The sequence below is a fragment of the Euphorbia lathyris genome, chromosome 1 (genome assembly GCF_963576675.1).
Source record: "Euphorbia lathyris chromosome 1, ddEupLath1.1, whole genome shotgun sequence".
Taxonomy (NCBI): domain Eukaryota; kingdom Viridiplantae; phylum Streptophyta; class Magnoliopsida; order Malpighiales; family Euphorbiaceae; genus Euphorbia; species Euphorbia lathyris.
The window spans coordinates 117,278,092-117,290,900 of NC_088910.1; the positions used below are offsets into that span (position 1 = coordinate 117,278,092).

The 12,809-nt window shown below is 37.9% G+C and overlaps 1 long non-coding RNA gene across 2 annotated transcripts; it reads left to right on the plus strand.

Annotated features, from left to right (window-relative positions):
- The first annotated feature begins 348 nt into the window (after nucleotides 1–348).
- LOC136214154 (uncharacterized) lies at nucleotides 349–2,336 on the plus strand. 2 transcript variants are annotated; one of them, XR_010681261.1, is made up of 4 exons: nucleotides 349–659; nucleotides 766–948; nucleotides 1,809–1,873; nucleotides 2,188–2,336. It is a non-coding gene; the product is annotated as an uncharacterized lncRNA (long non-coding RNA). The 2 variants fall into 2 exon arrangements; XR_010681255.1 differs by lacking the exon at nucleotides 2,188–2,336 and adding an exon at nucleotides 2,066–2,174 and having other exon boundaries at nucleotides 766–946.
- The last annotated feature ends 10,473 nt before the right edge of the window (nucleotides 2,337–12,809 follow it).

Consider the following 12,809-nt stretch of genomic DNA (forward strand, 5'->3'; position numbering starts at 1 on the left):
AATAGTAAAAATGTAAAAAGGGAACCCTTCTATTTAAAGACTTTAAAAGAGAAGAGACTCAACAGTAAAATTGGCAACTTTTGCCAAAAATTTCCAATCATATCCCTCCTTTCTCTTATTTTCTTCAATTTTTATTGTCCTATTATGTCTTTCCACCATGCTTTTGAAGGCTATTTATGTAATTCGTTGTTGCCTTCAAATTCATTGAGGTTGCTTATAATTAGCACCAAAACGACACCGCATAAGAAGGGTAGTTTAGAGTTTTCTCTTACCCATTACCTTTCACATTTGCATCTTTTACCCAATATCTCTCCATATGTCTCCTACTCTTCTCTCTCTTCAATTTCGCCTCCTTCCTGAAAGAATTCTCCTTCTCTCTCTAGATTTCTTTCTTTAGTTCTAATTGCCTCCTTCCTGAAAGAATTCTCATTCTCTCTCTAGATTTCCTTCTTTAGTTCTAGATTTTTAGAACTACTCCTGCCTATCATGAAGCTTTCTTCACCGATTTCTTTCCGTTTAAGGTATGAGGAAGGAATAGAAAGAGAAGCAGGATTTATTTTCGGTATGCAGATGATGGGTTTTGATACCTTGACTGTCTCAGGCCAGGGTTCGGACGAATCTGTTTCCCCTAAGCATGTTATTTCCGCTGAAAGATTCTGGTTAGTCATCTGTTGTGGGTTTTCAAGGTTTATCTTTTTCTTCAATTACTATTACACTCACAAAAATCCTTCAAATGTTTATTCCTTCCGATCCATCAATTCTCAGGTACCTAAACCACAGTCCTATTTTTGTGGGAACTATGTTCTATTTCTATAGTTTTGTTTCTGCTTGGGGGTGTTATCTCTTCATATGCTGGTCTGCGTTGTTGGACCTGGGTTTTACTAGGGAAGCTTCTAATGATCTTCATCTGTGTTCGTCATTTTCAATGTTTTTATTTTGATCTAAGGTGTGAGTATTGTAATTTTTTGTTCTCCGTCTCTCTTGCTTTGCTCTTCGTGATTTTTTATTTTCTCTATTTAATTGCTTATTTTTCTTTCATTCTTTCCATAGGCTCTTGTTGATTTAGATCTGCTATTTTTATCCTTTCTATTTAAAGCAATGTTTGTGTTTCTTTTACTAAATATTAAAAAATAAATAAATAGGTGTTTGCTCTTTTGTTGTTGTTTTGTATCTGCCTTTGGTTCAGTTAATTGAAGAATAGTTATGCTTTGCACTTTTTTGTGCTGATTTGATTTCAATATTATATGTAAAATGAAATAATCAATGCAAACCTTCAAAAACTGTGCACACCACAACCATTTCTTTCAGTATTATGTTTTATTGAGTGTCATGGGACTCACCATCACATTAATTAATTCATATTAAATGGAATTAATGTAAAAGCATAATTTTGCAACTAGAAATTGAAAATTTATTTACGGGCCACTTTCAGATTTTTAATCAACTTATATGAATGATATGCTTTTAATTAGTAGCTGCTTTTTTTAGTATGCTATTTAACTAATTATATTTAGATTCAGTTGTATGTGTTTATAACCTGCTATAAACCTTTTCATCATTGCTAATTTTGCTTGGTATATTGCATATACTTTGTAAAACTCATTTTTTTAGATTGTTTGTCCATATGTTCATTTTTAAGTTTTGTTTCTTATACTGTGATTTTCTTATATCGTTTTATGAACTCCACTTTTACTTTCGATTTCTAGATTGTTTGTCTTGGTTTTTTGAAATAATATTTGAACTTTCTTAGCATATAAATTAGGATAGAACCATGACAATAATTTTGTGAATTGCAATATTCTTTGCAGAGGATTGAAAACTGATTAAGCATTTGCAAGTCCATGCTCAATTCCTAATGCGGCCCTCATTGCAGGTACATGGATACTTTCTATTGACTGGGTTTCAATTAGATACATTTTCTCAATAGCTTAGGCAATCTATCTATGCCAGGCAATAAATTTATTCTTTTGCAAAATATTTTGCACTCTTGGTCCTAAAATCTATGAATCTCTAAAAAAAATTTAGATGTTCATTTTCTTAATATTGTTTTTTGTTTTCTTTTTAGCAAGCAACTGAGTTGGTGCACAAATACATAGGTTGTGTTAGATTGGACGAGTCATTTGTCTTCAGAAGGATTCGAATCATTTGCAATTCTATGCTCAATTCCTATTATGACCCTCATTGCAGGTACATGCATCTTGGGAAATTTGCCTTTTGGGAGGAGGAAAATGCAAATGCAAATTTCTATTAACTGAGTTTCAATTAGATACAGTTTCTCAATGACTTTGGCAATCTTAATATTCGTTTCTTAATATTGTTTTTCGTTTACTTTTTAGCAAACAGTTGAGCTGGTTGATGCGGACATCCTAACTGAGATCACTGATCACAGGCGCTCTGGCGAATCCCCAGACATCAGACCCACGGAGGTTATACCTAGGAGGGCGGATCCCCAGGACAAGCAAGCGGGGCGAATCTAGGAGTACGCAAGGAGGCGTATCAACATCTACCCTGGGCAGATCTCTAGGTTTACTTCCTCCCAAAGTAATTCACCAACAACCCTGACAATCCGTACCTATACCAATGTACTGTTTGTCGGGATGTATCACCTATTTTTACCCTTTTAGGGATAGCCTTATTGTAACCCTAGTAGGGGTAATCCTTGTCTTTTGTTATCATTAAGGGGAAGTATTTAAACCCTCATTTTGTAAGAATGACGGCAACTTTTATCAATCAAACATTATTCTCTTTGAGAACCGAGGTTTATACCTTGTTATTGGGATTCACTCCTTCTAGTTTAGCTAGAGAAGAAACTCTTTGTTGGTTTACGATTAAAACCTCCATTTATCACTTTCAATATGATGAGGCGGATGAAGAGAGATACACCATTCATGTGGTACGACGTTTGTTAGTCTCCAGCCGGATAGAGGGAGATCAGAGGCACCGACTATTCAGGACCCGCTGTCTTGTGAAAGGTGGGCGATGCAACGTGATAATAGATAGTGGGAGCCAAGAGAACATTGTGAGCAGCAGTGCCGTTCAGAAGTTCGGGTTGCTGGCGGAGGCGCATCCCGACCCCTATAGAGTGGGGTGGATCAAAAACGTGGGTGAGCTTAGGGTGACCCAGAGATGCAGGGTACCTATTGTGATTGGTGATTACAGTGATGAAGTCTGTTGTGATGTGGTCGATATGGATGCCTGCCACCTATTGTTGGGCCGACCCTGGCAGTTTGATAACGATGCCACCCATGCAGGAAGAGAGAACACTTACAGATTTGTGAAGAATGGGGTGAAGTTCGTCCTTACACTAATGATGAGAGAGCCAAAGGCCGACGAGAAGTCTACCTTGGTAGTCTGTCCTACACACAAATCGTTTGTCAGCGAATGTGAAGAGAGCCAAATGGTGTATGTGGTAATGGTTAAGACGAATCACGAGTCTGCCCAAAGAGACGAAAGGGAGATGCCGAATGAAGTGACCCGCCTACTTGGCGAATATCAGGATCTGTTCCCTAACGAACTGCCAAGTGGGTTACCACCTTTGAGGGACATCCAACATCATATCGATCTTGTGCCTGGGGCTAGTTTACCAAGCCTCCCACATTATCGAATGAGCCCAAAGGAGAATGACATCATGAGACAGAAAGTGGAGGAACTCATCGAGATGGGATACGTTAGGGAGAGTATGAGTCCTTGCGCCGTTCCAGCTTTACTTACACCGAAGAAGGATGGGTCTTGGCGGATGTGTGTTGACAGTAGGGCTATTAACAAGATCACCATCAAGTACAAGTTCCCGATTCCAAGGTTGGATGACATGCTGGACCAACTTGGCGGATCTCGAGTCTTCTCCAAGATTGATCTCATTAGTGGTTATCATCAGATACGAATCCGATCTGGGGATGAGTGGAAGACCTCCTTCAAGACGAGAGATGGATTGTATGAATGGTTAGTTATGCCATTTGGGATGACCAACGCCCCCAGTACTTTTATGAGGCTGATGAATCAGGTGCTTCGCCTAGTGATTGGAAAATTTGTAGTTGTGTATTTTGATGACATCCTGATTCATAGCGATACCTTGGTGGAGCATGTGGAGCACTTACGGATAGTGTTTGACCTATTAAGGAAACACCAGCTATACACCAACACTAAGAAGTGTGATTTCATCATGGAAAGTCTGGTTTTCCTCGGGTTCGTGGTTAGTGGCGATGGGGTCCAAGTTGATGGGGAGAAGGTAAGAGCCATCCGAGAATGGCCCACTCCGAGGAACGTGGGGGATATCAGGAGTTTTCATGGGCTAGCAACGTTTTATCGCCGATTCATTAAGAACTTCAGTTCCATAGTGGCCCCGTTGACGGAATGTTTAAAGAAGGGAAGAGGGTTCGAGTGGGCGGACGCCTAAGAAGAGAGCTTCGCCTTGATTAAGGAAAAGCTGAGTACAGCGCCAGTGCTGGCGTATCCCAATTTTGATAAGCTATTCGAAGTTGAGTGTGATGCCAGTGGAGTTGGGATTGGTGGTGTCTTGATGCAAGAAAAGAGGCCCATTGCATACTTCAGTGAGAAGCTCTGTGAAGCACGGCAAAAGTGGGCGACATATGATCAAGAATTTTATGCTATAGTAAGGGCATTGAAAGTGTGGGAGCATTACTTGGTGGGAAAAGAATTCATCCTCTACACTGACCATCAAGCTCTCAAGTACCTGGGAAGTCAGAAGCAACTTCGAAGCTCCATGCATGCCCGGTGGTCCGCCTTCATAGATAAGTTCCCCTATAAGCTTATCCATAAGGCTGAAAAACAGAACAAGGTGGCGGACGCCTTGAGTCGAAGGGTGTCACTAATCAAGACAGTAAACCTGGAGACCGATTGTTTTGAACACATCCGAGGAGAATACTTGGCGGATCCTGATTTTGGTAGTATCTGGGAAAAATGTAAGAACCAGCATGGAGATGGAGCGTATCACCTGATGGATGAGTATCTCATGAGGGGCAACCAACTTTGCCTACCTTGCACTTCCATTCGCGAGAAGGTTGTTCGGGATCTACATGGCGGATCCCTGGGAGGGCATTTTGGGCGAGATAAGACATATGAAGCAGTGAGTTCCCGCTATTTCTGGCCTAAGATGAGGAGAGATGTTGCCTACTTAGTAGAACGATGCTATGTTTGCCAAACCGCTAAGGGACGCACTACAAATGCGGGCTTGCAGTTACCTTTGCCTGTGCCAGAGACCATATGGGAGGATCTGTCCATGGACTTTGTCCTAGGATTACCCAGAACTCAGAAAGGCATGGATTCCATCTTTGTCGTGGTTGATCGGTTTTCAAAGATGACTCACTTCATACCATGTCGCAAGACTAATGATGCCTCAGCGACTGCTAAGCTATTCTTCAAAGAGATTGTCAGGCTACATGGCGTACCTAAGAGCATTGCCTCGGATCGTGATACGAAGTTCCTCAGTCACTTCTGGCGGACATTGTGGGCTTTGTTCGATACGTCTCTGAAGTTTAGTACCACCGCCCACCCTCAAACAGACGGACAGACAGAAGTGGTCAATAGAACCTTAGGAAACTTACTGCGCATCAAGTGTAAGGATAAGCCCAGGATGTGGGATGTGGTTCTAGCCCAAGCTGAGTTCGCCTACAACGGCTCTGTACATTCGGGAACCGGGAGATCCCCATTTGAGGTGGTATACACAAAAACCCCGAATCACGTCCTTGATATAGCATATCTTCCTAAAGGAAACGTGACTGCCAACCAGCTGGCCAAGGATTATGTACAGATGCACCAAGAGGTGAAGGAGACTCTTGAGGAGAGAAATCAGAAATTAAAGGCTAAGGCGGATGAGCACCGCAGGGACCTACAGTTTGAAGTCGGGGATGAGGTTATGGTATATTTGGGCTAAGAGAGACTCGCCAGCGCCGCCAGTAGCAAGCTTCGGCCTAGGAAATACGGGCCATATAAGATCACCAAGAAGGTCAATGCCAATGCCTATCATATATCATTTAACTCATGGATCAATGGAGTTTCGTTGAGAACTCTAGGATTTTTTGCAACTAATTTATCAAATTGTTCTCAACTATAAAGAACTGTGCGATCTGTGAAGGCAAGCATGGGTTAACTGCAAAGAATGAAATGTTTGATGTAGATGCATATAGTACACTGCTCTTAGCAAGAAATCTTAGCTATATGAATATGATACTGAATAAATTGAATTTTGTCTGAATCAGATTTAAGTTATGCATGATTTTATGCCAATTTTTTTTATCAGCATTTTCTAATTCCGCAGTTTGTAAAGTGAGAGAATATTGTCTAATAATTTCTTTGTTTTAAAATTCTATGTTATTTTTGTGTTGTTACAGTTCTGGAGATGAAATCTCTTTATAAATTCAGTTTCAAAGTAAGAAAAATACAAAAGTTTAACAATTTCAACATAAATTAGAAGATATAAAAAGAAGTTTTTAACAATTGCAACATATTGATTCTAACATAGAAAAAGAAACAACATTAAGAAAAATAGTGAAATTTGAAAAAAATATTTTCATGTTGCAGCAAGTGTAAATAACCATTAAAACCATTACACATTTATTTATTTGAAACTATTTAACATGAATTTAAAGTCTTATAGAATACATCAATTTCTCATTGGTAATACTCTATTTGTACCCAAAAAAAAAATACTCTATTATATCAATTTCTCATAGTGGAAAACAATATTTCATACAAATTATTAAATATGAAATCAACATTGGCATTCGTAGGAATTATGAGATATCGACATTCATTCGTATAAGGTTTTTAATATAATTTTATTTAATTTATTACTTTTGTCTTTGTATTATTAAGAACACTGATAAAATGTGATATAGAGAATGTTCTAGGTGTAAAAATTGCGAAAATCGGGATATGTAATTACTTTGATTAACTTTTTCTCAGCTAGAAAAATATTGCCAATGATATACAACTAATTAGCTCTATCAATCATATTTGGTCTTGTTAAAATAATTTAATATAAACTTAATAATTCATCACATCACATGCATTTTCTTCATTTGTCAAAGTATGCAAAGTATGCATTTTTGTCAAAGCATGGTATGACTTGTGATATTAGAAAAACAAAATAATGCATATTGCCCATACCTCTCCATTAAATGATGGTGGTTGTATTGTGTCTTTTGTGGTGAATAATTAGCTAAGGTGGAGTTGAATATTATTTCGTAGACTTATTTTTGTGTGACTAAACATTGAATTAAATGTGTATGGTTATATTAATAATTTATTTCTATGTAAAAGCTCTATATATAAAGAGCATCACTTTGTTGTAAGAGTATCACTTTATTTTAATGTGTGTAATAAAAAAATATAAGTGAAGAGAATTGAGTGTATGTATTTGAGTATTCTGTAATTTACGAATTACATTTTTTTAGTCCATTTCAAATTTCAACTTTAGTCCCTTATTTCCAACAAAGTGGTATCAGAGCCACGTTACGAGAGTCAGTCTTCCGCAAAACAAACCCTACAAAAATGTCAGACGGTCTCAAACTTCCTTATCAATACCCTCAGCTCACCAAAACCAATTATTCAAGTTGGTGTATTCGAATGAAGGCGTTACTCGGATGTCAAGATGTCTGGGATATAGTCGAAAAAGGCTACGTAGTCCCAGGTAACGAGGCAACGTTGACACAGGCAGAAAAAGATACTCTGCAGAAAAATCGCAAAAGCGATCAAAAGGCGCTTACTCTCATCCATCAAGGTTTGGATGAATTAATGTTCGAGAAAGTAGCCGAAGCTACGACCGCCAAACAAGCGTGGGAAATCCTACGAGTTTCTCTTCAAGGGGAGGAGAAAGCTAAAAAAGTTCGTTTGCAGATGCTGAGAGGAGAATTTGAGATGATGAGGATGAAAGAGACGGAAGCCATTAGTGATTACTCATCCCGAGTAAAATCTGTCGTAAATCAGATGCGGCAGTATGGAGAAAAAATTGAAGAGTCCAGAATTGTTGAAAAAATTCTGCGATCACTACTACCAAAATTTGATTACGTAGTGGTGGCTATGGAGGAGTCCAGGGACATCAACGAAATGTCCGTTGATGAAGTTGTAGGGTCACTACAAGCACGAGATGAGCGGTTTGAGAAACGAAGAGAAGATTCCGCAGAACAAGTCTTAGCAACAAAGGCTGTGTTTAAAAATGGCGAAAGTAGTCAGTCCGGCAGAGGACGCGGAAGAGGTCGAGGAGGAAATGGTAGAGGACGAGGGCGTGGCAGAAATCAAGGCAGAAATGAAAACGGCAACAACAACAATGACAGAAGCACTCAATTCACCAGAGGCAGAGGAAGAGGCCAAGGACGTGGTCAAGGAAGAGGAAACTGGAGGCCGAATGAAGGACGCGACAAGTCCAACATTCAATGTTATAATTGCTCTAAGTACGGTCACTACGCGGTGGAATGTTGGAGTCCGCCTAAAGAGGGAGAGGAGACTGCCAATAATATTCAAGATGAGGAAGTAACTGGCACAGTGTTACTTACTTACGAAGGTGAAGAAAATCGCGAAAATAATATATGGTATCTTGACAATGCGGCAAGTAACCATATGTGTGGTGACAAGAAGATGTTCGTGGAGCTCTATGAATCCGTTCGTGGTAATGTTGTATTTGGAGATTCCTCTAAGGTTCCTATTACAGGCAAAGGAACCATTCTTATTCGGCTAAAAAATGGCGCTCACCAGTTTATTGATAATGTTTATTATGTTCCCAACATGAAAAGCAATATTTTGAGTTTGGGACAATTACTGGAGAAAAATTATGAAGTTCACATGGTGGACCGGAAACTACTCCTGTTGAATGAGAAAAAGGAGCTGATTGCACGAGTACCCATGGCGAGAAACAGAATGTTCACAATTAACATTCAGACGGACGTGGCCAAATGTTTGAAAGCTTGTGTGCAAAGTCCCCCCTGGCTTTGGCATTTACGGTACGGACATCTCAATTTTGGAGGACTGAAGTAGTTGGGACAGAAGCAGATTGTAAACGGATTGCCTCATATTGACCAGCCTCATCAACTGTGTCAAGGATGTCTTGTTGGAAAACAATTCAGAACCAGTTTTCCAAAGGAGTCCATGTCAAGAGCAAAGGCGCCACTTGAGCTAGTTCACACAGACGTGTGTGGACCGATCACTCCACAGTCCCTGGGAAAAAATAAATATTTTCTACTTTTCATTGATGATTATAGTAGAAAAACTTGGGTGTATTTTTTGAAGGAAAAAACAGAAGTATTTGAGACATTTAAAAAATTCAAAGTCCAAGTGGAGAAAGAAAGTGGTCATTTTATTAAGGCACTCAGATCAGACAGAGGTGGTGAATACATGTCCATCTCTTTCAAGCAATTTTGTGAAAAGCATGGAATCCGTCATTTCCTTTCAGTCCCCAGATCACCTCAGCAAAATGGCGTAGTAGAAAGAAAGAACAGAACGGTGCTCAACATGGTGAACAGATCGCCAACTGTCAGTGTTTGGGATCAAACTCCACAAGAGGCATGGAGCGGAATAAAACCCAATATTTCTCATTTGCGTGTTTTTGGCAGTGTTGCTCATGTCCATGTACCGGATGAAGAACGCAAGAAGCTAGATGATAAAAGCAAGAAATATTTGTTTGTGGGCTATTCAGAACATTCCAAAGGGTACAAAATGTTCGATCCGCAGACTCAGAAAATTGTAATCAGTAGAGATGTCACCATGAAGAAGCAGTTTGGGACTGGACCGGTGAAAAAGAAAACAACTACAGTTTTTATCCTTTCATGGATGAAGACAATAATCAGGAAGAACCAGCCACAGTCATAGCCACAACACCAGCAACCAGTTCGACATCAGCAAGCTCATCCAGTTCGAGTTCGTCCTCGAGTGATGGAGACAGTTCAGATGAACATCCGCCCGGAAAGCCAAAAAAATTCATACCTATTAAAGATCTCTATGATGTAACAAGAAATCTCGATGATGAATTAACTCTTTATTGTCATTTTGTTAATGATGAACCAACAGATCCAGAAGAAGCAATGAAGGATGAAAAATGGAGACAAGCCATGGAAGAGGAGATTCATTTGATCGAGAAAAATAAAACATGGGAGCTGACATCACTTCCGGCCGGTCAAAAACCCATTGGAGTTAAATGGGTGTTCAAAGCAAAGAAAGATGCAAACGGTGAAATTGTCCGACATAAAGCAAGATTGGTGGAGAGTATCAGACTGGTAATTTCTGTAGCTGCTCAACACGAGTGGAGAATCCATCAAATGGACGTGAAATCCGCATTTCTCAATGGATATCTAGAAGAGGAAATTTATATCCAGCAACCACCAGGGTATGTTGTGAAAGGTCAAGAAAATAAAGTGCTAAAATTGAAAAAGGCACTTTACGGTCTTCAGCAAGCACCACGAGCCTGGAACAGTCGGATTGACAAATATTTTGAAGAAAATGGTTTTGTTAAATGCCCACATGAATATGCCCTGTATGCGAAGGTGAAAAATGGAGATATGTTACTTGTTTGTTTGTATGTGGATGATCTCATTTTTACAGGGAACAATCCTAAGATGTTTGAGGAGTTCAAGAAGACAATGGCTCGTGAGTTCGAGATGACTGACATTGGTCTAATGTCATATTATCTTGGCATTGAAGTGAAGCAGAATGACGATGGAATTTTTATTTATCAAAGTGGTTTTGCAAAGGAGATCTTAAAGAAGTTCAAGATGGAAAATTGCAATTCCGTCAGCACGCCAGTCGAATGTGGAATCAAGTTGACTAAAGATGAAGGTGGAGACAAAGTCAATCCGACATTATTCTGAAGCTTGGTCGGAAGTCTCAGATATTTGACGTGTACCAGACCGGACATTCTCTATGGAGTTGGCTTAGTAAGTCGATACATGGAAGCCCCAACGGTGTCACATTGGAATGCAGCAAAAAGAATTCTCCGTTACGTGAAAGGTACAACTAATTTGGGATTATTTTATTCAAAAACTGACGATTTCAAATTAGTTGGATACTGTGATAGTGATTGGGCTGGTGACAAGGATGACCGAAAAAGTACAACTGGTTTTGTATTTTTTATGGGTGATACTGCATTTACTTGGAGTTCAAAGAAGCAGGCAATTGTGACGCTGTCAACCTATGAAGCTGAATATGTTGCTGCAACCTCATGTGTTTGTCATGCAATTTGGCTTCAAAAATTGCTTGAAGAATTTTAGATGACTCAGAATGATCCAACGGAGATTTTTATCGATAATAAATCTGCACTGACATTAGCTAAAAATCCAGTGTTTCATGACCGGAGTAAACACATTGACACGAGGTATCATTTTATTCGGGAGTGCATTGAGCAAAAGGAGGTGAAGCTGAAATACGTGAAAACTCAAGATCAGATTGCAGACATTTTTACAAAGCCGCTGAAGTACGATGTGTTCAGTCATTTGAGAGCTCAATTGGGAGTCACAGAAAATTAAGTTTAAGGGGTATGTTAAAATAATTTAATATAAACTTAATTATTCATCACATCACATGCATTTTCTTCATTTGTCAAAGTATGCAAAGTATGCATTTTTGTCAAAGCATGGTATGACTTGTGATATTAGAAAAACAAAATAATGCATATTGCCCATACCTCTCCATTAAATGATGGTGGTTGTATTGTGTCTTTTGTGGTGAATAATTAGCTAAGGTGGAGTTGAATATTATTTCGTGGACTTATTTTTATGTGACTAAACATTGAATTAAATGTGTATGGTTATATTAATAATTTATTTCTATGTAAAAGCTCTATATAAAGAGCATCACTTTGTTGTAAGAGTATCACTTTGTTTTGATGTGTGTAATAAAAAAATATAAGTGAAGAGAATTGAGTGTACGTATTTGAGTATTCTGTAATTTACGAATTACATTTTTTTAGTCCATTTCAAATTTCAACTTTAGTCCCTTATTTCCAACAGGTCTTGCCGTTAATTATCTTAGGAGAATAATAGCCATAGTTTAGTTTCTAAATTACTAGGTTGCAATGAAAAAAAGTTACAATAAAAAATATCAATTTTAGGTTACTAGATAAGTTGGTAATCCATCCAATGTATATCTTTTAAACTTACACAGTTTTGAATATAGTTTTCCAACTTCTAGAAAAAAAGAAAAAAACTTGAAGTTTTACTACCGTTGCTTTATCATATTTGATCTTGCATTGTACTTTATCGTTTTTATGAACACCGATGTGCACAAATTACTAGAATTCAATGATAGTTTTAGAAGCTCAAACTCAACAGTCCTATCAAGAACAAACAAATGAATCCGCTTAGGTAGCATAATCTAAAAACGCATGTTCAAATAAAACTATTACTGTTTAAAGTAAACTTTTTGAATATAACTTATTTTTTCCATAGTGATTTTTTAATAACAAAAAGTAGAAAATTGTTTCAGATACTAATTTATTTTTATTTGTGCATCTATAACTATAGCTTCTCTTCCAAAATTTAAGGTAAAATATCCTGTTTTTCTCACTGTGGGTTTTTATAAAATTCACTTGGGTGCATTCAATAAGAAGATACTATTTTAAATCTATATGCTTTTCTTAAAAAAAAATGATGACTTTTTAATTTGTTATATTTCATTGAATGAAAAAAGTTTTTATATTATTTATTTTTATTTCTATGTTATTATTACTCATTAGTTGCTTTATAATATTATTTTAAAGTTACAATTTTCATAAGTTAAAATATTGATTTATTTTTATATTTTTTCCGAAGCGAAACGAGGGTATCTCGTAGTTTAATTGAAACATAAAAAAGTGTAGTCAACTAAGA